This window comes from Cavia porcellus, unplaced genomic scaffold (assembly GCF_034190915.1).
Source record: "Cavia porcellus strain 051 isolate PalLab524CR breed Dunkin Hartley unplaced genomic scaffold, mCavPor4.1 scaffold_5, whole genome shotgun sequence".
NCBI classification, from domain to species: domain Eukaryota; kingdom Metazoa; phylum Chordata; class Mammalia; order Rodentia; family Caviidae; genus Cavia; species Cavia porcellus.
In genome coordinates, this window is record NW_026947488.1 from 73,659,780 (window position 1) to 73,686,160 (window position 26,381).

The 26,381-nt window shown below is 37.4% G+C and overlaps 1 protein-coding gene across 4 annotated transcripts in view; it reads left to right on the forward strand.

Annotated features, from left to right (window-relative positions):
* The window catches only part of Agtr1 (angiotensin II receptor type 1), a 44,281-nt gene that overhangs the window by 15,932 nt on the left and 1,968 nt on the right, over positions 1 to 26,381 (forward strand). Inside the window, exon 3 of one of the 4 annotated variants that reach the window (XR_010047141.1) lies at positions 1,299 to 18,782. The exons of 1 other annotated variant lie outside the window; for it this stretch is intronic. The gene's annotated coding sequence lies outside the window, so the exon portion shown is untranslated. 2 more of the 4 variants (XM_063247904.1, XM_023560017.2) reach the window with 2 other exon arrangements.

Consider the following 26,381-nt stretch of genomic DNA (forward strand, 5'->3'; position numbering starts at 1 on the left):
CCGAAGTTTCTGTCCTCTGGCTCTGGGATAGGAATATCCAAAAAGCCACAACACTAAGAATGTTTGTAACTTAAGATAATATTAAACACAAGATATTCCTGTTTAGAACTTTATTTTGCAACAGATTCTGCTGCTTGTCATTCTATGAGTACTTTTGGACACTTGTATGTGAAACACTGTCCTCAGCACTAAGGCAGAAAGTTGTGAGCAAAACAGATGGAAATTCTTTTTTGTGGAACACACAGTCTTAGTGCACGAATAGAAGAAAGCAATGCAGTGACATAGGATATGTGTGCCTATGGAAGCATAGGATGGGGCACCACAGCTTTAAAAGGTGGTGCTGAAAAACTCCCTTAATAAGAAAAGAACATCTAGGAGAAGATTGCTGTAGACAGAGGGTGCAGTAAATGGGAAGACCTTGAGGCGGTACTATTACCACAGCTAGTGAGCCAACATCCTTGGAATCATACAGCAAAAGTGACATAAAGCATAGGTGGGTAGGGCCTGCCAGAAACTTAAAGGCATATTTAAAATGGATTCCAGAAGGGAAATTGTTGGAATCTAAAGTCTAAATTGCTTTAAAACCTGAAATGCTTTTAAATATCATGAAATGTTCCCAATTTTGTAGATTTTAAAATGTAATCAGGTCCACAGTTGAGCCCTTACTAGTTAGTTCTATGGAAACAGCTCTAACTTGTAATCACTAGAAGACTGAATTTTTTGTCTGTTCCTTACTAGTAGTTATCTCTGGTGTACTGCAAATACATTTTGCCTGTAGTACCTGCCTGTTATGTTTCTGGACCTGAAAAACACAACGTTTCAAGCAATAGTGAGTTGGAGCACTACAGCTTTGCAAATAGACTATGTGTAATGCAAGCTTTTTCTTCTGAGCTACATACAGCAATATGCTTCAGTCCTAGGGACACCACTAAAATAACTTCATATGCTGTCATTTCTTTTATTTTATCTTCAAGGCCAAAAAGCAAATTCTCAATAAAAAGTTGCATTTGGAATTATATATGTTTCATTCATTCATATATAAGTAGGAATAAAATTTAATGGAAAATTTCAAATCAACTCTAAAAATGTACAGACAGTCTCAATGAGAAGAAATAATTCTTTTATTTTTATTGATGCTTTTAAAATAATCCCCATGCTTTTTTTTCCCTGACCTGCTATTCTTCAAGATTTTCTAATAAGGGTTAGAGAAGAAGCATATTTAGCAATCTGTGTTTGCAGGTTGGAAACAAGAAGATGAAGACTAATAGTTTCTTTTCTGTTAATTTGATTTTCTACAGCTCCTCTCCTACCAGCTTAAGCAAAAAAGTTAGTTACTGTTCCCAACAGATGGAGCCAAAGAAAAGACAACCTGTATGTTGTGATGAGGACTCATCCAATCCCCTGCTCCCCACAACCTCTGTTACAGATGTCCCCAAGAGTAAGAGATGAGGAGTAACAGAAGCAGAATGAAAAAAAAAATTCAACTTCCTTCAAGGGAACAAAACTATAGTGAGGATGTTCTGTGACCTTGAAAATAATGTGATTTCTGATGAAAAGAATGCCATTATGCTTCCTTCCCTCCATCATGCAATAAATTAACATTGTTTTGTGAAATAAGTATATGTGAAGCTGAAATAAGTATATGTGAACTTGGATAAATGAGTATCTAAATACAAACATTAGGAGGTACATTAATATCAGAGACATTTGCCATAAAAACCTGGTTTACCCCTGTATTTTCAAAACATACATGCCCTTACCACTAGAAATAGTTGTTTTGTCAATAGCTATGACATTGGTAGCTCTTTATATGTAATAACTTACTTGACTAAATGTTCAAACATCTCTAAGCCATAGAAAGTTTGTGACTTGAACAACCTTCAAACCACTGATATCCAGATTTGGATCCAGCATATTTTTTAACCTAGATCACAGCTGTACACTTAGTCACTATACAACAATGGTTTTAAACCCCAAGCTTTATTATATTAAAATATTTTTTCAGCAAATTGAGCTAAATTGTGTTCAGAGAATCAGTTGGGAGAGCCAAAGATAGAAAAGGACTAAGACTTCAGCAGGTCTGTGTCCCTTTGCAGGGCTTTCTGTCCCTGACCTCTTGTTGTTTCTCTAGAGCTGCTCATGGCATCCCCTTCCTTCTGCCCTAATTTCACAACAAGTCTACTTGCCTAATCTACAAACTACAAGGAGGCTCTGAAAAAATGTTAAGCTGACAGAAAGATAGGAGATTCAATTCCAAGTTGTTAGCTGGCTCTCTATAAAGAATTATATTCCAAGAAGTACTTCTCTGGTAGAATTCCAGTTCCTAGGGCTAGTTAATAGTACAACTGTGGCCATTTATTTATAACTACTCAGGAATGTCTTTCCCAGCACTGCTCATATCATTGAAAGTATATAAAAGCAGCCTTGTGAGGAACTAAAACGTTCTGAAGATACACAATACATAACCTTAAACAAGAAGTTTTCTCACACAAAAGCATGAAAACTGATTCAAACTGACCTGAACTCCTATATGGGTGAGTGAGTGCCTCTGATTTCAGGAGATATGTACATACCTCTTTTGTAATGCCAATGTTTTCTTGGAAATTGCTACATAAAGGGCAAACTGCAATGTCTAGGCTCTCTCCTCGGAATCAAACCTTTCGGGTTGAGTGTCAGTGTCTGGTCACTGTTCTCTTCCCTACTCACTGCAAAATACAGCAATTCTAATTTTAAATTCCAATAGTACTGGGAGATGAGATTAGTTAAAAGAATGCCTGCAATTTAATCAGTATGCCATCCCTAATTTAAGAAAAAAACTAGTTAATCACAACTTCTTTCAAATTCCTTTCCCACAGATTTTTCTCCTAAAGAAAATACTATGCAGCATTTTAGAGAAAATAAACTTCTCTAAATCAGAAGTTTATAATAATGAAAGGGTTCAAGCATTTTAGGCAAGAGTATGTTTTTTCTTTAAATTTCCTGAATCTGAACAGATTCTTGATTTCAATTATTAACTGCCCCAAAAATGATTTATCTCTGCTTTTCAATACAATAGTTATCCTCAAAGAGTCACAAATGTAAATCATTATTCAGATCAGAAATAATTAAATACATGAGACATAATCTAAATGGCATAGTCTTCTAAAACATGTATAAAAATGTCCAATAGAAGAATGAATTATTTTGAAACTCCCTAATTTGTGATCTAGTGTTTAGGTTGAAAACTTCAAAAGAACAGTTCATGAAGGCTGTGTCACACGTGAACCTGTGTGTGTCTCACAACACTTGGACATAAGCAAGATTAAGGTCACTGTATTATCTGACCCCTTGTAAATGAAGACAAGAAAGATCAGGAAAAAACATTACTAATTGGACACTTTCTGGTGTCTGGCATTATTCAAGCAATTTGTCAAGCAACACAAAACAAACATATCCCCAAGGTCTCTTATTGCCTCTACTGTTTTCATAGAAAATGAGACTAAATTGCCCACATTGCTAGCTAGGGTCAAGACCAAAATTTGGGACTGACTTCCATTCCTTGCTTCCAACCAGTTCTGTCTCAGTGGTAACCCACCAGATTCCTCAGTGCCTAAGAGCTTGTTGTTACTGCTCAACTGCCAAAACAGCACCATCTTTTTCATATAAGTGAACCCGATGCTAGCATTTAATTACAGGTTTATTCTGAGATTGTATGCCGGTACAAGCTGCATCATTTGAATAACAGAAGAGTCCAGAGCTCTGAAAGGGATGTTCCAGCGAGAGGAAAGCAGATAGTTTTCTGTCTCATTTCAGTGAGGAAAATTGCTAATTCATATGCCACCAGCCATAGGCAGAAATACAACCAGAAATGAAGAAAACTTAACTGCTTTAAATAATGTGGTCTGCAGTACAAATTACGGCACTGTATGTTGGTTTCCTTTTGCTGCCGAGTTGATAATTTGGATTATGTAGACAAGCAATGCAAGACATTGCTAAAATTATTCTTAAATCTCAGCTCACGGTCTCTGTAAAACACTAGGCAATTTGCCTGAAAACACACAGAAAAGATATTTTAAAAGGATTGGGATGGCTTATTTTCCCCTCTGTTAAATATTAGCCTTTGAAATGAACCCAGCTGATCTGCCAAATAACACTTGCAAATTGTTGTGTTTTAATAAAGTGACAGACTGAGAGGGAAGCCACACTAGATCCGCTTATGCTTCCAGAGGCGTCACAGGCCAGGAACATTATGTAATAATGCCTTTTAAAAGAGGGGAGGCTCTTATCATTACACCTTGCCTGGCAACAAATGTAGCCACTTACTCCAAATGCAGGTGTAATTAGAATCTATGAAATCTAGCGTCAGAATCCGAACCCCTGGTGCAGTACTCAGTAAATTATAGCTTTTATGTCTGTGATATTTTCTACCATTTCATTTAAATATGTGAATATATGAATGCGTGATACTTCAGGAGGTCTGCTCCATGTTCTATGGGAAGGTTTTTATCATTTCTAATAAGATGCTCTTGTAAATGAAAAACCTCATTTTCAGGCTTCTGGAAGGTTCGGGACCTGGGTTGCTGCTGGCAGAGGGCAAACCCCAGTGGACTACTCCGTTGAAAATCCAGAGTGAGCAGTGAGCACAGAGAAAACCTGGGGGACCCAACATACAATGGGTACCACCAGAAAGTGTCATGACTCTTAAAATTTAACCAGGAAAGCCCAGCTTCATGCATTAGTTTGCAAAATGTTAGCAAATGTTAGTCTCGTAAAGTAAGCCTGAAAGGACATTAATTTTTAAACTAATACAGTCTAACCAATAAAAGAAGGTTTTACTTAAAAGCCTTCCTGAAAGTGATAAAATTGCTGTTTAAGTGAGCTAAGTAAGAATTAATTGTTACTCTATTTTTCTTTCTTTGCAAAAGGAAAATAAATGTTTTAAAATTTAAAGTTGAAACAGAGATCTTAAATGTATGGGGAGGTTATTATGCACAAAGGTGTTGTCCCCAGATTTGTAACTGGCCTTTGACCTCTGTTTAGGACTGTGAAGATGTGCTCAGCTGCCTCCTAGAAATATTAGAGGAGTCCCAGTCTCTTTCCAAATACAAGAGTTCCTGTTAGGTTTTCTTCATTTCTTAAAGTGTTATGATTTTTATTTCCTGGTTATTATCCCTTAAACTGAGAGGTGAACGTCAGCCAGTGAGTTAAGATTTTTAAAAATAGGTAATACAGACCTCTAGTGGTTGAAGGTTTGAGAGCCTTGGCAAGGAAAGGCAATTGTGCAGGCAAGCCCTGCATTTTAAACAGAACCGTTGTTAGTTAAAATTACTTACATGTCAAAATTCACATATTTCATAGAAACAAAGAGAAGCTAGAATATGAGAATGGCTGGGCATGCTGTTTTCTTTCAAATGCTGTATTCTTTCAGATGCTAATTCCTCTCAAACAAGCAAGGACCCTTTGGTTAAACATCCAGTGATATTTTTTCCATAAGTGGAGCTGACAAATACTATGTTATGTGAAATATATTTTATTTTCGTTTGCCCTTTATGGCTTTTGCTCCGTATTCTAAAATCTCTCCCTGAAAGCTGGGTCTGCAGAAGCGCCGTTGCCTGTTCTGACCTCTTCCATCCCTGGGCAGCCACACTCCAGCGATACGAGCTCATGTCCTAAGTGTGGCCTCTCCAGGTTACAGAATTCAATGGACACATTTAAGTAGCTACTAACTATACCTCCAGACCAGTGCATCTCAAAATTTAATGGACACCCAGATCACCCGGAGAATCTTCTTAGAGTACAGAGTCTGACTCCCGAGGTTTGAGGTGAGGTTTGAGCTGAGATTGCTTTGGTCTCAGATTCTGCTGCAGTGACTCATTCAGGGCCACCCTGAGATCAGCAAGCAGGCTGGGTAACATGGCACTTCCTTTTGTTAATTATATTTTTCCACTGTTACTGATTGCTTCTTTTTTCTTGTAAGATTTAATGATGTGTCTTAAAATTCAACTTTTGAATTTATAAAACATTGAAAGGACTCTTTCACTTAACTATGTAAAAATATCTCTGGGAGCTTGTTATTGAAGTCTTCAAAAGCTGTTTTAATGTCTTAAAAATGAATTCACAGACACTACCTTAGCTTGATGAAATCGTAGTGATCGTGAGCATCTCTCTGAGCACTCAAGGTTTGGGGGCACTTTAACCACAGTTAAATATTCGAATGACCATTGGAGAGAGTGGATGATACCATGTTTTATGCAAGTCATGATGTGCAGAAATATGACTGGGGCCCAAAGAACACCCGCATCATAGCATCAAGCAGAATTTTAAAAACACAGCTAAATCCATCAAGGTCAAAAGATCAGAATAAACATAAAAAAACAATTTTTCAGGTCAAATGTATTATAATTCCATCATCTAAATAAATTCTTAGCATAGCATGCCATCAACTCTGATTTTGAAATTCATCTTTTAGAACTTATGTCATGGGGTAGTCTTTAAAAGCCTCTTACAAACTTTTAACATCTAGTTTCAAATCAAAAATAATATATTAACAAGCTGTAGCATAGAGGGAGTACATAAATTATCATCATTGCCCTGCGTGAATAGTAATTCACAGGTTTGGCTCAGACACGAGTTAGATGAAATAATTAACTATGTACAGTACTTAACAGTATAAAAGTAATTAATCTAGCTGCCTCATACTGGTTTGGCCTAAATAAACATGCAGTAAAAAAGTCATAGGATTTTATTATTTTTTTCACTCATGTTATTGCATTAGTAATGTAGAATGTTAACATCAGAAGAATCATTCCTTTAATGAAAAATTTTTTCATTTCAAGTGGTAATGTACTGCTTGTATGATGAATGAATTCCAAATATTTATAATTGTGGGCAGATGTTCTCAATTAATAATTTTATGCATTCTTCCTATTGCACAGTTTACTGAAAATGATTGTTTTAAAATTAAGGTATAAATGAGAAAAATGAGATTTTTATTACTCCAAATACATAGATTTCGTTAATGGTTCTGCAATCCTATGTTGATGAAGCCTTGGCAAAATATTTCAGACAAATTTGGGTTTTGTTCATGGGTTCTAGGTAGAGGGAAGTTGTTTGGCCTAGGCTTTTTAATAACAGATCGAAAGGGAAGGGCAAGGTCATCAGCCTGCAAGAATTCAATAGACTACCATTGCCTAGCAAGAGGAAAAGGATCAGGCAGCTGGCACTTGTGCTCATCCTCCAAGCAGCCTTCCAAGTAGCTGGGGTTACAGGTGTGTGCCGCCACACCCGGCTTTGGTCCTCCATTGAAATTTAATTCATTTCTACAGACAGTCCTTAGCCTGATGTTAAGGATTGTAGCATGTTTTCCCATAAGGGATTCCATTGATTTTTCATTGTAGCATTGTCTCTATATCATAAGTGGACAAAGAAGCAGCAGCGGCTCAGTAGTTCTTCTAAAATCAAACTGTAGATAAATGTAGGGTCAAAATTCAAAGCCAATTACTTCTGCTTCCAATCCTGATGGTGTAACAAAAACTGGGCTTACCTTCTGAACAAAACAATTTTAAAATCCAGACATTCTGTATATATGAAACAGTGGCTTCATGATAGTGGAAATCAGATAACAAAGGGCAGTGATCCCTGCGAGATAGGAAGAGAGGAGCCTTAAGATCATGCCAATTCTCTGTCTGGCAGATGTTTCAGTATATACAGGAAAGGTGAGCCCGAGCAGGGCATTTCATCTCCCTCAATTGAGGAGATGGAGGTGAGAGTCCAATGAGACTAAAATTCACAGGGCAGAGTACCAGAGAAGGGACAGCTACTTGAAAAAGGGCCTTGAGATCAGGAAAGGATACATAAGGATGGATCCTTATGTTTGGATACATCTGAGTAGCTCAGATGCATCAAAGGAATAGAAATAGTAGTCCCAAATATTGTCTCAAGCCAGAAAGCAATTTTTTTCACACCAGCAAAAGTGGAAAATGTTATGATTCCTAGGCATCAGGTAGCACAGTCATATGGGTTTCACCTCAGAACAGGAAAAAAAAATCACTCCTAGACTAAATACTGCTCTGATCTCAGGTAACAAAACATAAAACCTAGGCTCAAAAGAATCAGACTTTGCATTTAACTCAGCTGCTTCCCAGAACAAACCTGGAGAATTTTTATGGAAAACTTCCAATGCCCAAATAAAGAAAAATTCACAGTGTTTGACATTCAACATAAAACTAACAGGCATGCAAAGAAGCAAGAAAGTGTTAGCCATTAAAAAATGAAAAGGAACAGACCCAGTAATAACAGAGTAGAGTTGTTAAACAAGGACATTAAATGGTTATTATAACAGTATTTCAAATGTTTAAGAAGCTAGATGAAAGTTGGAACATAATGAGGTAGAAACATGGAAGATGTACAAGACTGACATAGAACTTCTAGAGATGAAAACTTCACTGTCCCAGATGAAAACTCAAGTGGAACTTAAGGTGCTAAGATCCTACTTGCTCTGCTGCCCCTACAATATTCTTTCCTGAATGATGAGGTTGATCCCAACAACTGCTTAGTATTTGCTTAATTCTAAAATGCTCAGATACCAGCTTCCTTTGCACCGAGGGTTACCCACTGTACAATTCCATCACCACCTCACTCAGCCCCTCCTGGCCTGCCCCGAGGGCATGGACAGCACCCTAGACTGGCATCCCTGAGATTGCTCTGGAAAGTAGTCATCAACAGGCCTCAGCATGGCTCCTTCTGAGTCAGTTCTAGGAAAATTTGCATCATCAGACACTGCCTTCCATCTGTGTTTTCTGGCTCCCCTGAACACCCTCGTTGTAAAAGGCGTGAAATGTTATTTCCTCACATGTAACAGAATTGATTGGGAAGTTAGCATTTTGCCAGGTCCTGGCTCATTCTTATCCAGGGTACTACAAACTGTATAAAATCACAAACTATTTTCTTCCAGCCAACTATGCAGTGAACCAAACTGTCATCCTTCTATGGAATTTAAAATATCCTCATGAGAACTAAAGACTTTCTTTCAACAAAGCTGAAAAAGCAGTCACTTATTTAGAAATTTTTGGTAGAGCATGAGTCCCAAATGATGTACATGCTAGCCAAGGGTTACAGTTAATCAGAAACACTCCCTACACCTCCAGTGCTAACCCTGTGTAACTCCTTCAGTGTATCTGTCCCATCAGTGGGCAAAAGACATGTTCTTTTCTGAACTCTGTTTTCACGTGTATTCTCAAATCTGCCGTGCGTGAATTTACAAAATATATTAGTGTCAAAAATATAAATGTAGCCTTGTAACATAAGTGTGTAGATAATTCTATACTTGGAGCATAAAAGTTCACTTAGAAGCATTTTACTTGATAATGAAACTTTCGTGTATAGCCATCTCATCCTGAACCTGTACCTGATCTTGTCTGATAATGAAACTTTCAAACATAAATATTGTAGCACTTACTACAAATATTTTAAAGTTGCCCTTTCTCATTAGATATATAACCAAGGTCAGTGAGTTGACGTGGTCCTAGGAAATAGGACCTAGGAATTTATGACTGATAACCTTTACACACTGAATGATATTTGTTAAATAATGTCAAGATAATATGCAGGAATACCATGGATTCTATGTGGTATTCACCCATGTGAGATCATCACGTGCAAAGAGCTACTTTACTGCAAAGTAGCTCTAAGAAAAGAGCTTAATTGCCTTAACTGTCTTTCACTGTACAGAAAAAATGAGAAAAGAAAAATAAATTCCTTGCAGCAATACTGAAAGGGGCGATGATGGTATAAAGTCCAGGCTGACCCCTAAGACCTTTCTAGAACACAAGCCAAGCTTTTGTTGTGCACACGCAGATGAGGCAGCCTGCCAGGGTGATGGGCAACACTTCAGCCCATCGTATCTCTATGTGTTTCCCACTATCTTTAGCTCCTGCACCATGGGGAGTTAGTGGGTGTGGAAATGGAAGAAGAGATGCCTAAATTCTTGAAGTCTAGTTCACTATTTAGTATCATTTCAAGGTACTGATGTGGGACGTAGAGCATCTTGCCATGGCTTCTGTTTGCTTGGCTGTAAAATTAAGTGGTTGGCTAAGATGCTAAGCTACAAGTCAGCAACCACAAGACCAACTCTGATGTGATCTGCAGTTCCCTTTAGTTCCACAGTGTTGCTTTCTCATTTGCATTAAAAACATTTTAAATCGAGATGTTTCACATAACATACTGAAGTTTCTGCTTATCTTTTAAAAAATCAGCTGGGCACCCCTTACCCCCAGCACAGTTCCCACATTTGGCTGATGCTGCAAAGAAAATGCCTGTGTGCCTCTGAGAAAAAAACAGTGACCCCTCCATTCTCCAGCATGGCTACTTCAACCATTTCTCTTTTTCCCAGGGCCCCTAAATATTTGATTATGTGAATCCTGGAGCACTGAATTTCTGAACACCTTTCAGCAATAAAATTCTGTGCATCTCTGACTTAGGTTGTTTCCAGGGAAGCAAAAAACTATAGGCTAAAATAGATTTCACTTGACTAATCTGACAGTCAAAATAACATTGGTCATATAAAAATTGTATGTATTTACTAAGACAGAAGGTATATATTTCTTGTAAGAATAGAAGCAACACATTCAATTCATATAGTTTAGAAATCTCTGTGACTTCCTGATGCACATCAAGAGAAAGCTATTCTCCAAACGTAATTGAAAGGCTGTAAATTGCAGAATGACTATTTGTGTGTGTGTACTGTGCTAAGGATCGGACCCAGGGCCTTAACATTCAGCAGCATCTCCAAGCCTTTTTCAGTTTTTTTTTTCTTTTTTTTAATTTTTGAGACAGAGTCTCACTGAGTCAAGTTTGCTCAGGGCTCAAACTTGCAGACCTCCCACCTCACCCTCCTGGAGTGCTGGAATTACAGATTTGTGCCACCACAACCAGTGCAGAATGACTTTTATGTCAAGAGAATACCTTCATTTTTGGTATAGCATCAAGTATGTAATATAGAGAGAAAACAGTTTTAATCTGATTTTTCTCTTGTACTGAGATAGGCAGATTTCTAAAACATATTTTCTCTGAATTGGAACCCCTTCACAGCAAAATATTTAAAATTATTAGCATATTATATTATTCTCCACAAAATTCTGATGAACTCACAAATATGCTTTCCCTATTCTGGGTTAAAAAAAATGACCTAATTTATTTCTCCATTGTCTTATATAGCAATATAGTAATACCAAAAAGGTTATTAGCAAAAACAACATGTTGTATAATTATTAAAGAGTGAACTCTTGAGATCATATTAAAGAACAGCAATAACCACATGTTCATTCAGATAACTCAAGAAAGAGACTTATATGAATACTAAGGGAGCTGTAGGCACAGTTTTTTTTTCTGCACCCTGAATTTTAAAAGAATTTTTGTCACTTCATTAGTTAAAGCATGATTTGGCAACCAATGGTCTATGGTGTGATTTATTTTATTTTATTTTATTGCTTCTCTAAATTAATCTGGAAATCACTTCCATTTTAGATACTCGTTTTCACTCTTTGAAAGCTAAATCTTTACAGGATTACCAACAGATTATATTACCATATTGTTATGTCAAAAGGGCTTCTAACAACCTGCCAGTCTATTACTTAGTCATGTGTAATAATGTGAGAAATCGCATCTGTAAGGTAAAATCTTACCGAGATATTTTAGAACATGTGTAGGGATATACGAGTATTTATTGAAAATATAGGGACAATGATAGTAACAGGTCACAGTTACTGAGTATGTAATATACTCTTTTTCCTCGTGTTTTATTTAACCCTCATATTAACTGTACAAAGTTGGTTTCAATTCCATTTTAAAAATAAGGAAACCAAGGCCAAAAAGTGAGTAAATTAGTTTATCACATGATTAATCAGAGATGGAGCCAGGACCTCACCCCAGACCTTTGTGAACACAAAGCTTGTGGAAGGATTGTTTCCTATAAGCAGACAGCTGATGAACTGCTAACAGTAGCTTGCATTCCCTTTTAAGCTTCTAAGTACAGAATATATATCTCTTGCTATGCAAAGCCCATTGTAGTGACTTATTAAACTTACTTTTATTGTTAGGTAGTTTATCCATCTGAATACATACGTGGAGAGGAAAATCATTTTAAACACGGGTTCTTACAGTATTCTTCCAAGGTCGAGGCAGAGACTTATCAGTCTCATTCCCATTTCTCAGATCAAAGTCCAGTGAAGATTTAATGAGTTGCTTTTGGTCTTAATTTCTGAAAGGCAAAGAAAGCGTCCCTGAGACCATCATCATTAATTCTAAACCAATGTTTGTTCTAAGTCTTTTTAATATATATTTTCTACAATCCAAGTACAATTTTTAGTTTTTGTTTTTATTTTTCATTAGTACATGTTTGCAATACCTAATGATTTTATTTCTCAGGGGGAGTTAGTACACGCACATAACACATGTTAGTTTTTACCCCCTTCCTCTTCTCTCTTCCCCCCTCCATCATCTCTTGATCCCCTTCACATTTGAGAAAGATCTATCACCATATTTCTTATTATCTTACATTTTAGTTTTTCTTTCTTTATATATTGATTTTCTCATATGAGAGAAGCCATGCGATATTTAAGCCTGTTAATCCTACAATAAACGGAAATCCCACTCTATAAATTCTTAAATTATGTTGCTTTTTCATTTAATGCTTTTAGTTTTACATATTAAGATTTGACATCAGCATTCCCCATAATCTGTTCACTCTTAATTTTGAGTGTTTCTGTCGAACTGCTCCTTTATGTTTGTACTTTATAGGCTTTTTCCTCATTTCTGTTTTACCCTGATTATCCAGGACAGACTGTGTGCATCTTTTGAAAGCTCTGATGTTCTCAGTGAAAAGACCTTGTAAATGACCTTGTTTATCTCCCACCGAGTTGCATATCACGACTTCAAATGCTTCACTAAAATGTTACTCGCTTGGCATCAGTATACAGAAAAGGCTGCACTCTCCGATAAGATGTTCAGTAGGGTTTTCGTAGTAAGAGAATAGAGTTCTTAATAGGAAAAGGAGGGAACTGTAATTTCCTCTGACTTAGCTGATCTTTCAAACTTCATGGTGATTTTTTTCTAGAGCTACCCTACAAGAAATTTGAAGAGAATGTAGCGGAAGAACCAAGAAACTATTAATATTGTGGCCTTCGAAGTGTGTGTGTTGGGAGGGGGATTACAAGTAACAGAAAATCAAGCTAAATAACTCAGCTCTGGTTGCCAAATCTCCAGAAAATGTCATTTGTGCCTACATGTGTGCATCCTTTTTCTTTCCCACATTTCTCTACTTGGTTTAATTCTGAACCTTGATGACATGTTATAAATTTAACATGCTACTCCGCAGAAAGAAAAAAACTAATGTAAATAAAACTGAATTTATTTTCAAAATTGCAAAAATCAGTTCAGACCCCAAGGTGCAGATGGGTGCTCTCTCTCTTCCCTCTGGGATGTATGTATGGTGGTGATGCCACCAGGGGGCAGGGTTTGACTTCCGGAGTAGGCGGCTTCCTCCCTCTGGTGGACATTTTGGGACCAGCACAGTAGCCATGGAGCTGAAGTTTCTAGGATGAATCCATTCAGTCTCTCTTCTAGTGTATTTGTGCAGATTTCTGGCATTCTAGAAAATTCTCAGAATCTATCTTTTGTGGGACCTGTAGTTTTCCCTGGAAGACAGTAAATGAAACAAAGCTACCAATAAAATGCAGTGTATAATTAATTCATGCCATATAAAGTAAGAGCTACAAATTATCATAGTTTAAAAAAAAAAAGTAGGGACCAGAGCAGGGTTTCTCAAAGTAGTATATTTTGGGCTAGTTAACATTTTATCACGCATGGTAAAATAGTATTATTAATTGTAAGTATTAGAAGCCAATGCCCTCTTTTAAAAATGAAAAATGTGTCCACATATTGCTAAGTGGCCCTAGAGGGGAAAAAAAAATCACTGCTGCTTGAGAAGCACTGGGATAGAGTACTAACAGAAGACATTACAAAAATTAAAATACTAATAATAGAAGCTTTGAGATATTTCTTATAGGATGTTGAAACTGGAAAGACCTGCTCGCTAAGCCAGTTTTTTCATCTTAAAAATAGAAATGACAGTAACTTCCATCAAAGGGTTCTTAGAAAGATTAAAGCAATTAACACAACACTTGACCCACAGTAAATATTCATTTAATCATAAATGATAAATGGTACCATTAGTATTAAACCATCATTTTGTCCTTCCTAGTGTAAATCCGATACTGGCAGAAATAGAGAAAACTAAAAGTTTTACATTAAACAAGCTTAATTGACACTTGTATGTCAGCTTACGCTCAAGTTATATAAATAAAACATTGACATTTTTCCCATTGACAGAACTAATCACCACAGGGATCCTCTGCCTTCCTTTACGTGCGGGTCAGAGAGCAGTACCTTCTCCATCCCCAGAGGCTAACGTGTAGGTAATGACAAAGAAATAAACTCTTAAGTACTTGGCGATTTCTGCATATAGAAATTCTATGTAAATATTTCTCTGAAAGGAAGTCTTGAGAAAGATAATTTACTTTCACCCTCTTAATTTATTTAAAGACTTCTCCTATCTTACCGAAGATAAGAACTAAAATTAAGTGGGCAGGAAAAATAAACAAAAGAATTCAAACAGCCATGAGCTTCAGCTGGAATGAAGTAAACTGCAAAGATTTTGAAATTGCAAAGGAATTGGGCTGCAGAAGTTCAGCCAAAAACTGTTTGTTTATAAAAAACTAGACTGCGTTAGTATTTCCATCATACCAGCTTATCATCTGAAATTTCTGCTGGCTCAAATGAAACTGTGCTCTTTCTATTTCCTACTGGCAGGTTTCCTCCCTAACCACAATTGCTTTCGGGTTGGAAGCTTGCAACTTTGAGGACAGGAACAGAATCAGCTTAGCTAGCCGGGAGGACAAGAGGAGAGTTTTAATATCTTATGAAGAAAGGGGAGTGCTAGCCAGGACGTTTCAGCACAGTTCAGGAGTTAATGTGGACAGCTGCTGACTTGAACAGTTTTGTTCTTGTTGATAAAAGCGAACATCCAGTGCAGAAAGTGACGGTGAGGAGAAGAGAAATTCCTGTGCAAAGTTAAAAACAGGAGAAGACGAGAGTCTCGGTATGGCACACAGCGTTCAGACATGTCACCTTGTCCTTCCACAGTTGCTACCGTGTGAATACTGTGTTGCCTCACCACACAACCCTTCTAGGCAGAAATGCTATGCAGTGCCACTCCACAAACCAAGAGGTGCATTGATTCCACTTTTAGAGGAGGAACCAACTCTCAGAAGGCAGGGATGGTGCATTCCCTTATACAGCTCTCTCGAAAAGAATTCGTTTTAAACTCCAGCTCAGACCGTGCGCAAATTCAGGGAGTATATTTCCATTTCCAATCTGACACACGACAACTGGCAACTCATTTATCGCTAATGACGTTTTCACAGGAAGCAGCAGTCGCTGGTTTCTCATCTTATTTTTCAGTTGGCAAAGTGTTGTTTACCTTTTATTGGCCCAGCATCCGGGTGCCCCTTATCACAGACTGTTTAATTAGAGATCCCAAGTAACTCAACATAGAAGAGAAGTGGAGCGCCAAATAAAACCAGATAGAATGGTCAAATTTTTTATCGCAATCACTGGTTGTAGTATCATTCTAATTCATATTTTTAAATTGTATAGGATTTAAGAAGACTTATCAAAGCAGTCGAGTGCAAGCAGCTTTTTCATAGTATTTTTCAGCTCCCACAAAGTCCACCTCTTGCTTGAACTCTAGCTTCTTTACTTCCAGCAGTTTCTTAATCTCTCTTAAATTTTGCTTGAAGGAGGAAATAGTCATTTCCACTATAGTATGAATTCTGTAACACCAAAAAAGCCCAAAGCTCTAGGATCTCCACATGCATCATCTCATTTGTTATGTCCAACAACATTATGGGCTAGATTGAATAGACATTTATTTTCATCATCATCTACCGTGAACATCATTAACACTTTGCAGTTGGAAGAAAGGAATCACAGGTTATGTGAAAAGTCAGACAGCCCACAAAGAAGCCCATGAGAAGCAAATCACGTACTGAATTCAGTCAGATCTTTTGGTTCCTGTCACTACTGTTTCTCCAGCACTTTCCCTTCGGCTCTTCCCTGAGTCACTGTGTTCCTTCTCAAGCAGATCTTAGTTCAAATGGGGAGACAGAGGTGGTACCCCACTCATCTCCCAAGGTAGAGAAATTTTAGATGCCTGGAGTAGCAATGAAGAGCATTTTATTAGATGAGATCTGCTGGACTTATTGAGCTGTGCCAGACCTAAATGTGTGAAGGAAACTCATAGTTTAATGACTAATGCCTAAACAGTAGTTAGGAGTTTCTCATACTTCAACTTCTGATGCTTTGTGAAGCCAAACTGAATCACTTTAGCTCAGAGTACTTTTGTTGTGCATTGGATTTGATTGTACCTATTAATCATGATTATCAGCATTTAAACTACACTTGCAAATCAAGATGCCTGCAACGCAGTCTTTTTCAAATATTTGTATGCATCAGAATCACCTAGAGAGCTCATTAAGCATAGCTTGCTGGACCCCACCCACAGAGTTTCAGACTTAGTTCATCCTGGGTGGAGCCTGACGTTTGCATTTCTAGCAAACTCTGGAGTGAAGCTGTCCAAACACCAGCATTTCAGAAGCATTGCTGAACAGCCCAGTTAGAGACCTTGGTGAATGAAGCACCCTGAGCTGTGCTGTCCACAACAGCAGCCTCCCTGGTGGACACGAGCCTGGGATGGTGGCTGTTTAGGTTGTGCTGGATGCTTGAATTCTACTCTGTATTTTGAATCTCAATAATTGAATCTCAGTCTCAATAACTGAATCTCAGTCTCAGTAATTAAATAAATCAATAATTTTCATATTGAAACAGTAGTTTGGATATGTTGGGTTAAATAAAATACATGATCAAAATGACTTTCTCTTTATTAATGTGGCTACTAGATGTGTGGCTTGTATTATATTTCTCTGGACAGTACTGACCTGAAGCATCAAAACAGAGAGTGGTGGGGATTACAGATCTCAAATCTCCAAATCTTTAAATATTCTCAGGGACAAAGAAAACTCTCTGTTTGTTGGATTTGACCTAAGGGCCCAGTTTGTACCCAAACACTTACTGCCACAAGTACTAGCTGAAGAACCTGTACAACATGTACCATTTCAGCTTTTTGTAGTATTAATCAAAGCGTCACTATAATTCTTAGGAACAGTGTGATCGTGAAAAATATTTCTAACCCTGAGCTATTACATGCATTGCTCTTACCTTTGACTATAGATAGAATGGTTACATTTCTCAAAGTGCTTTTGAATCTTCCCAAGAACTTGCTTTGTAACTGTATCAGTGGTGAGATAGAAATGGGGATGGGTGTTGGTTTTCCCATTCTAAATATTTTGTAATATTTAAGGAATAGCGAAAGAAAGGTGGTGTGGCTGGGTTAGAGAAAGCGGAGATGGGTTAGAGACCTTGTGGCTGGGTTAGAGACGGCGCGGCAGGTTAGTGCCGAGCAGATTCTGCCAGGACTCCAGCCCTGTACTTCTCTGCCAGACTATTCTACTGTGTTTCAATTTTCACAATTTTCCTGCTAAAGAAAGTAAAAGATAAAGCATGACAGATACAAGGCTGAGATTTTATATATAACATAACTATGATAAAGAATCAAATGAACATAATCTTTATTGCGTTTTTTCTTAGGATAAAAGTTCCTTAATTCTTCAAAATGTTGACTAACAATACTTCAAATACTAAATGATGCCTTACTGTGAAGCTCTCTGCTAATACCCTGCCACACCTGTATGTTTTCATCTGACCAGCCAAACCACCCTAACAAGTTAGCTAACCTTTGAAAAGTTGTGTTTTCCCACAAACAGTGTGAGACTGGGTCCATTTGGTACAAGTTATTTTAACAATTTCACATTGTGCCTCACATTTCATTGGACAATGTGACATTGATTGCCTAACTACAAGGCACGCTTTTAATTTTGATCTTCAACCATGAGTCATTCTGCCTGTGCCATTTCAGCTTGTGGCAGTGTTACCAGTGACGCCTGCAAGGCTCACTGGCTTTAGCCCTAAATGGACTGAAACGGGTTAGTCTAGAAAGAACTCAAAATTTTCACCTTGACTTCAGTATTGTCAAGCCACAACCAGCATATATCAGAAACATTTCTTTGAGTTTTAAAATAAAGAGGAAAAGGACCGGGGATTTAGCTCAGTGGCTCAAGCATTTGCCTGGTAAGTGTAAGGTCATGAGTTTGATCCCCAATTCAATCCCTGGCACCAAAACTAAATAAATAAAATAAAAGGAAAGAAAGGGAAAAAATCTTATAACCCTAATAGTCTTATATCGAGTTTCTTTAATCATCTTGATGAAGGGTAAGTCTTTTCATTTTGTTGTTCATTTTTAGTGAAAGATAAAACTATTTTCATTTTGTTTTTAGTACAGAAGTATTATGGGTGTATTTTGGTTGGTTGTTTTGTTTTGTTAGTCAGGGTTTCACTATGTAGTTCAGGCTGGTCTTGAACTTACCACATAGCCCATATGGCCTTGAATTCATAGCTGATCCTCCTACAAGTGTTGGCACAGAGTTCTTGTTTAACATAAAATAGTATTAAATTGATGTGATGGAAAACACAAGAAAAAGTAAATGTAAATGGACAACTGATTTTATTTGAAGTATTATTCTTTTTTTTTTTCTTTTCTTTTTCCATGCTGGAATTGAATTCACAACCTTATGCTTGCCAGGTGACACTGTGCCACTGAGCTGCAGCCCCAGCCCAGGATAATCACAGGTCATTTCTACTTGTCAAGTCAAATTGCTCTTGTCTTTAAATGACACATGTCTGTTCAGAAGAACGATTTGAACTTCAGCACTTCCAGAGGATTTTCTAGGTGTGTAACCCATTCCCTGGAAGATACAGATGTCTAAAGAAGCAGAGTGACTGGTTCAAGGGCTCCAAGTTTTCAATTCCAACAGTAGAACCCCAGCCTCCCTCTACATTGTCTAGGGCTGATTTACCGAATATTCCTAGTGAAATCATAACACTGAGCCATTTAGAGCAGTTATACAGTGTATTGAACACTTACTCCATTTGGAAAGTTGTAGTTAGCTAATTTGCTAAGAAGAGGAAGAAGAAGAAGAAGAAGAAGAAGAAGAAGAAGAAGAAGAAGAAGAAGAAGAAGAAGAAGAAGAAGAAACACTTTAGTCTCTAATGAATTGCTATGTGAGCAATAATCTCTAAAATATATTCATAAATACATAAAAATACTATAACAGTGCTACAATTTCTTAAGGGTAGAATTTGGGGAAAGAACACAGTTTCTGCTGCAGAGTGACATTCCCAAAGCAAAAGTGCAATGGTTTCATGTCAGAACGCCGCACTTCGTTCAGGAGTTACACCAAGGAGCAGGTGCGTACTGAGAAGCCCGCCCTGCCACTGCCTTCCCATCTGTTGACACAGAGAGGCTGTGAGCAGCCTTCAGGATCACGTTGTTCCAGTGATTTTTCCTCCCCTCGTGGCCAACATGCTGATCTGCTGAAACGTGGTGATGATTCTAGTGGGGAAATTCTTTAAGTTCCTAAGTTTGGAGAATTTGGGAGTGTAAGAAGACAGGGATTGGTTTGCATACAGGCTTTCCTCCAAGCTAATTTTCATTTTCTCTGTATCCTACTCTCTGGAACCCTTCTCCAGACCCCCAAGAAAGTCTTCCATGACTCTTCATGCTTAACTTATGTTAAGCATATTTTCTACTAATATTTTCTACTAATGCCAGCATGTCAGAGGACGGTATTTAAAGCACATAAATTAGACTTGACCACATATCCTCCATCTTTATTCTCTTTCCTTTGGGGAAATAAAATAAAAACAACAAAATTCAAATGTTTCAGATAATAAGGAGAGGGGAAGTCCTGAGACATTTATCACAGTGAGTTCTTTAAACTATAATTTATAATACACAGGGATTTCTAGAGTGGAGAGAAATTTAATTGTAGTTTATGTCCCATTATTAGATACTTGTTTTGAGTAATTCTCAAGAAGCAAAAACAGGGAGTTAACATTTCACTTTCACTGACATTTATGTCCCAGGCTACAATTTTCTTTCATAAAACTGAGTTCTTTGGGTTTGGGATATTTTGGATGAATCAAAGGGGAAAACTATTTGGGAATGGTAGAACATGCAAGTACCAGAACCACAGTTGGTTACAATTGGTGCATAAAGAATTAAGCAAGCTCCTTGCCTTATTTTCATTTTATGTGATGTCAGACAATGGTGAGGGATACTAACTTAGGAAGTTAGAGAGCTGGAAACATTGGCCATTTACATACATAGGAGTCAGATCTTAAATATTCCATTAGTGTGATATCAATAATTTTAATGAAATAACATTCATACTGATTGAAATATCTACCCAAAAATTGCAACGGTAAGCAAAATTATCTCCAACAAAAGGATTTAACATAGAGCAGTCAGACCAGGATGCCAACCAAGAATGTGGTGTTCTCCTGTGCATCTGACTTGAAATCAATTCCAGACATTTGTCCCACAGTGCCAGGCACACTGCCATGCCCCCTCTCTCCATGGCTGCCAAGATTACTAGCATGGAGGATAAGTGAGGCCCAGAAGGGCTTGGATGTTTCATCAAAAGGCATAACTATAATCTAAAATTTATAGGGTTCAAGCAACTTAAGCATTACCTCCAAATACTGTGTTAAGCAGCTTACAAACCAAACGAACACGATGGATTAAGTGGCATGGAAATTCTCCTTCTGTCTCTAACCCAGAATCCTAGATCATAGCTCTGTGTACAAGTTAAAACCACATAGTCCAGAGAAGGACTAATACTGGGTACAGAGCTGAGGAGAGCTCTATAGATGCACCAGTGTGAAAGTCAGGGCCACCAGAGGCATGTCCTGAAGGGCTGCCAGTTAATGCCAGGAACAAGAAACTACTTACTGTTCATTCCCAAGACTGAAAAGTGTAGTGGACTACCAAGTCTGGAAGTAGTTTGAGGGCCTACCTAGAGTATCTACAAGAAAAAAATCATGAGTTGAAAACTGAGTTCACAAATGCAATATAAAAACTATTCCAGATCAAATGAGTGTTGTACACCCAAGCATAAGTGTCATAGGTTGCCACAACCCAGCTTTTTAACATCCTAAGGAAGTTTGCTTCCACCAAAGAGGGGCACCCAGTCAAATGCTACAAAAGCTGAGAAGGCAAATTTCACAAAAGAGCATCCACAAATCAACAAGTAGAATTTACCCCAAAAAAACAGGTAGAGCCTATACAAGTGCTTAAAATGTTTATAAAGAAATAAAGGAAAATGTAGATTCATTTAATATGCATAGAAAGTTTAAAAATAAGAAAAAGTACAATTTTTACAAAGAAACAAGCAGATGCCCTAGAATTTTTAATGTCAAGGTCTATAAGTGAATAAATTCATAAATGAATATATTCTAACAGTTGCTCCCGGTAGCATTACTGGGATGGAGGAGCACATATGAAGAGAAACATGCTTTCTAAAGCCTGAATGATAAAATAATTTCAACAAAGAGAATGAATTTTGAACAGAATGGTTTGTTGAACTCTCTAATCTACAAGCAAATGATTTATAAACGCATGTTCTTTTTGATATTTGAGAGCAATACTTCAATAGAAGATGATTCTAAAATAGAATAAATTGGTCTTGTAGTTCTCTATTATCATAAGAAACTATAGGACTTTACTCTTTACAGACCATATAGGAAGCAGCTTATGATGAACGATTTAATTGGATTGGTTTCAGCTTGCCTAAAAGCTTAATGAGGTGTTAATATTATAATCAAAACTTTGGGAGAAATAGTTTTAGTGTAAAAGGAAGGAAAATTCTCTGTCTTACGCTTGTTTTAGAGATCCAGGAAGCTGTCAAGGAATACAAGGTAACTTCTAGAAAAACAAGCAGTGATGAAAGGTGGGTTGGCCACAATAAGCAAATTCCAATGTTTGCAGCAGACTAAAGGTTCCCAGGGCCTCATGGCAAATTTGTTCAGCTGTTTAAGACTACTTTTACCCATACATCTGAAGAACAGCAGCTTGGGATTTTTTGCCTTTTAACAATAACTTAAAGAGCTTACTGATAATAAACTATTTTTTTTTTAAATTCTCATGATTTTCTTACCAATGACTGTTCTGAGCAAGTGCTTGCCTGGTGTTCAGAACACAATAGTAAGGTTCAAATAAAATGTATCTACCCTTGCTATTTGAAAAATACATCCAGTGCTCTCACATTATGTTATTTAATTCTTATAATTATCATGTACAGTAAGAATCACTATTCTCATCTTACAAATGAAGAAACCAAGGCTCACATTCAGAGAACAAAGTAACTTACCCAGAGGCTTACCACATATTGACTAGTGGCACAGGGACAGTTCTATCAGACACGTTATTATTATTATTTTTTTTTACTCTCACTCCAAACCCATCTTCTTCCCTCAAGGGGAAATTGGTGCCACAGAATTCATGTAAGCCAGAGAGCCTAGGCAATACTTAGAGCAAGACTCAGAAATAAGAAAAAAAATGGGAGGAGATAGATCCTTCTGTGGCTCTTTAAAATTATTATTAAGCACACAAAAACAAAAATTGTACATGTACTGAGGTATTATGTAAGCTGTCAATATATTTATCCATTTTGTAATATTTAAATTAGATGCAATACACATGTCTCCTCTAATATTTCTCATTACAGTGGAAACATTCAAATTCTTCTGGCTTTTTGAGGTTGTATAGCACATGATCATTGTTTTATCACCCTACCTTGCGGTAGAACATTAAAACTTCTTCCTCCTGTGTGTCACTAGTACCCAGCGACTCCTGTGTCTTTCCCAGGTCCTCCCTGCCCACAATCCTCCTAGGAGGAAAAAAGCAAGATGTAACTGAAGTGAGTTTTCTCAGGCGCAGGACCAAGGCTCTGATCACATCCTTCTCTTCAGCTTCCTACGAAGGCTCTCCTACAACTTCAAAAGGAAAGGATTCCCACTATTTTGTCCTCAGTCTAAAGTGACTGCAATCATCAGAGAGCCAACTCTTCTACTCTCCTAAGAACTGTTTCTCTGGGGAAGCTTAGCGTGGCAGCAGAATGGCCCACGTCACCCTCATATCCAGAAATTCCCAGTGCATGTGCACACCCAGCACCTCCAGAAGGGCTATGCAACATCTGTGAACTTCCAAGAGCAGTTTCCCAGTGATGATCGTGCAGATGTTGGTAAGGAGGAGAAGCTTCAGCCGAAGACAGTCTCTACTCCATCTTGGCTGGCTGGACGTCTGACTTTGTAATGCTACCATTTTGGTTCCACACACACACTAGAATCCAAGTGCTTTCTTTTATTCCTTCCCCTCCCTGCACCCTTACACCCCATAATCCTGACTACACTTAGTCAACAACAAAGACAAAACATTCTAGGTGTGGTACCACCTTCAACATTCTAGAGATAATTCTGTCTTTAATGACCTGCTTCCCATAGATAGACTTGAATACCACGAAGAAAAAGATTGTCATTTTATTCATTTTGCATCCTTGATACCTGCACATAGTAGGTGTTCAGTGGACATTTGATAGATGAATGAATGCCTGTTTCATATGCTGTTCACACTTCTGCCTCTCTGTTCTTGCTCTGTTTCCGACCCCTACCATTTATCTCTGTCTTTCCTCCACTCTTAAGTAGGAGACAGCTTGTTTCCTCAAAGGGTAGGCAGTCTCAGCCATTCTGCAAATGCTTAGGAAATTAACGTTCTTCTAATTAATATACTCAATGCTATGTCCAGACTCTTAAGTGACATGCTCATTAAAATGATAAATACCTCACTAGAGTTGTTTCCAGGGATGCTTCTCTCATTGGTTCAGAGCAAAGTTTGACACATTAAACACTATTCAGTGTGAATCGGTGGGAACTGAAAAAGAGACTGACCTCAGCTTTGAAGAAGTTGGAGTTCAAAATATGCTTGTAAATTGGCTCTCTCAAATGCAAACTTTTCCTCATTCTATTTCATTATGAATGCTGATTACAGTTTAAGGCCAGTTAATAAAATTCTATTTCTTCTAAATATAGGACCAGCAGAACCAACATGATTGTGTACCCTCAAAATAAATAAGGCCAAAAGGGAGAAGCGAGAAGAAAGGGAAATGTCCTTCCTGCTCTGGGATTCTAATATACCAGTATATTTCTCCCTATTTTGTAATTCCCTTCTGCTCAAGCAGAGCCAAAGACTTTACTTCTGCCCAAATTTTCAGTTTTGGCATTCAGCCAGGCCGTTTTCAACTTTTAAGTTCCCTTAACATTGAAACAGCTAGAATTTTTTTTCCCTAAACAAAATCCAGCTGATCAAAACTAAAAGTTAGAAGAATAACAAATTGGTAAATTAACCCATATTAAAACATGAATGACTTTTAGCTCATAAGCCTTTTACAAAGTAATTAACTTTTAATGGAGGATATTTATGCAAGGAAGTTATACTTTTAAATTGGCATACATTCAATAACGCTAACAGAGTAAACGGAAAAATCAACAAGGGATGGGAAAGACTTTCTAATTTAGAAAGAACTGGCCATATCTCCCCAAAAGCCTAGTCCTGGGTGCTCTTAAGTTAGTCCCTCTTTTCATCTTCTGTTTTCTAAACTATACATTTGTAAAGGCACAAAGGATTTTTTGTCTAATCGTTTCATTTTTCTTTATCTACAGTGAGGCTCAAGCTGACACAGGGTAGTATATGAGACTTTCTAGAGGAGAAAGCTGTGAATTAGTTTCATAAGCCCATAGAAATTAGTCTCAATGCTCGCTACAGCACTAATGTTAATTATTGCCCACTCATTCGTTTGACCACACACCCATTCCTAAGACCTTCGCCATCTGTCTCCTGGAATGTACCAGGAGCAAACAGGATGATTGAAACTCCTCCCTTCAAAGAACTGACAGACCAGTGAGGGAGACAGAGATATCGAGACAGTTAAAGAGTCAGAATCTGAATCCAGAGTTCCAAAGCACTTCTCAAAAGCTGAAAAGGCTCTGACCAAAGGTGACACTCCTGTCCCCATGAGCAAAAGGAGAAGAAAAGCATTGGGATTATATAAAGTAGAGTGTAAGGTGAAAAGATAGTAAGATAATTGAGGCAAACACTTGGATAGGAAGAAGAGTGTTACTCACTTGTCTTCAGTTTCAGACAGACTTCCTGATAGATCCAGATGGTGCAAAGTGTGTTCCTTTTCAAAACTACATAAATGAACAGTTTTATTTTTGATTATGCAAAATATTGGAGTGATTATTTGCAGAAGTCTTCGTAGAGCTTTCCTCCTCTGACTCTTCCTAAAATCCTGAAGAACTGCTGCTATTTGAAGCCCTCACCAAAGACATGCCTTGCTGATAATCAGCTCCTACTCTGTTTACTTGACATCCTTGCTACACAAATGGTTAACTCCAGGTGTGAGCTAGAACAAGTGAAACTGAGAAGTTCAGAGACTTTCACCAGACTGCGTTGAAGATGAAGAATAAGCACTTGCTGCCTGTAAAGGCCTGCAAAGCCTTGGAAAGAATGCTATTTCCCAAAATACTGAGCCCTTCCTCTAATCTATTCCCATACTGACCAATTTCTCAGTAACCTAAAAGCACCTATTCTTACCATTTAAGGTATGATGCTAAAAATTTCTATAACTAAATGAATGTGAGATGAAATAAGTGGTTTAAATAGTAAGATACAGATGTGTCCCACTTCTGTTAGAGATAAATTAACATCACTTATCTCAGGAATAACTTTCAAGTTGTTCTGAATAACTAATTTTTTCAATACTGTTTTTCAACATTTAGATTATGTTTTTAATTAACTGGAAATCTAGAATTTACTTACAGAAAGAAAATTCAAAAGGTCTTAGCTTTCTTCATATAGGATGTCACTTCTAATTATCTGGAATTATATTATTTATTTCCTATATAAATAATATGTTCTAAAACTTATATGTACTATATCTGGGGTTGTTGGTTTTTGCAGTACTTGCAATTCAACTAGGGCATTATACAGCATTACATCCTTTGGTCTTACTGATTTTTTTGAGATGGGATCTCACTAAGACTGCAAGTTTGGACCAGGGTTTATAACCATCCTGACTCAGAGTGCTGAGATTATAGGGAAACACTACTTCACCCACCTTATGTCTTTAAACTTTTTATAAATTCACAGTTTCTTTAGAAAATGAAATCTATTTTTTAAATACAACTAAATGAGTTACTGGATTGAAAATTGAGAACTAAAACTGTTTACAAGTGGCAGTCTAGATATTTAAGCACTTTATTTTTATTTTTTCCAG